This window comes from Patagioenas fasciata, chromosome 30, assembly GCF_037038585.1.
Source record: "Patagioenas fasciata isolate bPatFas1 chromosome 30, bPatFas1.hap1, whole genome shotgun sequence".
Lineage (NCBI taxonomy): Eukaryota > Metazoa > Chordata > Aves > Columbiformes > Columbidae > Patagioenas > Patagioenas fasciata.
In genome coordinates, this window is record NC_092549.1 from 409,687 (window position 1) to 411,613 (window position 1,927).

A 1,927-nucleotide genomic window follows, 5' to 3' on the forward strand; every position below is an offset into this window, starting at 1 on the left:
TACTTGGCCTTTACACAAGCTCCTTGAAGCAAACAGGGCTGTGAATTGTCAAATGAAACAACAGCTCTGCTGCCCACGTCCCGCTCCAGCACCGAACCCTGACTGGGGCTCGCTGGGCGCTGCAAAACCAAACTTACGTCCTGAGCACTGTGCTGGATCCGGGGGAATTCTGGGTTCCATGTTCTTCAGAGCCCGAGATCTCCAGGTTTCCGTATCTGAAAAAATCAGATGGCTGTTTAGAGGAACCTCTACTGAGCAACCCAAACAGCGTAATCCATATACAATTGGCATAAACATATAGATATTGGCATATTCATATACAATTGCCATGAAGACAAGGGCTTCATGCTGGACAATTCCACCGTGGCTGGGGAAGCTGCGGCAGAGATGAAGGGTTTGCACATATCCCCCGTGCACTGGTCTTTTTTTAAGGGACAAGCTGTATTGGTTTTCTTGTGTCGGTCCCAGTTTGGTTCCTTAGCGGTCAGACCACGCACGCTTTCCCCACCTGGCGCTTAAGCTTTAATGAGATTTGGGACGTGGGCAACGTGCATTTACACATGGTGTGTTTACGCTGAAATCCTGAATTTTGCAGGATTCTTTTCTGTCAACGTCCCCCTGTCGTGTATAATAAATGACGGCTCAGTTTCCATTCTGTCCCGGCTCTCACCTGTCCAGGAGCAGTTCCAGGACTGTGCTGGTGGAAGCAAAGGCCCTGTACGTGGAGAGGAAGATGCTGATGTATGTGAAGTCATTATCGGCAAAGGCCCTGTACGTGGAGAGGAAGATGCTGATGTATGTGAAGTCATTATCGGCAAAGGCCCTGTACGTGGAGAGGAAGATGCTGATGTATGTGAAGTCATTATCGGCAAAGGCCGTCGGAAGCGTCTCCACCAGCTTTTCCAAAGTTCCAGCTTTCAGGGCCCTGCTGTTGCACGTCTCGTCCGGGCTGACAGTGTGTCCTGCAGGGAACTGGTCCCCTTCAGCCTACAAAGTGGAAACAAAGACAAAGCACAAAACTCAGACAGAAGCCAGAGCCCCGACAGAGCTTGCACAACGAAACACAGATTCCATTCCACCTTTTCACAGGAATAGTCCATCTCTAGTTACTAAACAATTTTGTCGGTTTGGGCTCTCCAAACACCAAATGCTGTATCAAATACTGGAGGACAATCAAGACATTTCTTATTGAAACAGCCAAGTGTTTCCAGTGCTTAAACTGTAATCTCCTGGTTGCCTTTGAAACTGACCATTCTCTCATAACAGGGCCAACCATTCAAAAACCCCGGATGCTTTCTTAGCATCCAGAAGTTTAAGAAAGGTTTGTCAGACTTCTTGCAGCATGAAAGATCTAAGTTTCTTCACTTACTCCAACCTCTACAAGAAGACACTAAGCAAGGTTTCAAGCTTCTCAGTACTTAAAGGAATTGGTAATAAAGCCCAACTCACTCAAAATGAACAAAAACAGTTGTATTCCTTTCAACACGGGTTCTATGAAATTTTCAGTTAGAGCTGCATTTCTCTCAGACACATCCAATACCAGCCAACGCTTTTCAGCTGAAAAGCCTCCAAATCACTCTACAAATGCAGCATCACTAAGAACTCTTCCCATCAGCTGGAAAATGTACAGGAGGTCAAAAATACTTTCTGCTGTTTCTCCCGGTAAAAACAGGAGGCAGAGATGGGAAATCTGCCACTCAAAGTCTCTATACTACCAACCTGGACACCACACCAAAGCAAGTTCTTATATTATTGCCTTGGATCCTGAAGAAAATGTAGAAACATCGCAACATAACATGAAAGTTCTACCCACCTCCTGACCCTCTGGCTCAAACTGCCACAGCTGCACCGATTGCAATGAAGTGAGGACACTTTGATCAGCTGGGGGCTTGGCCACCATGCCAGCTTTACTTACCCCGAGCCATCT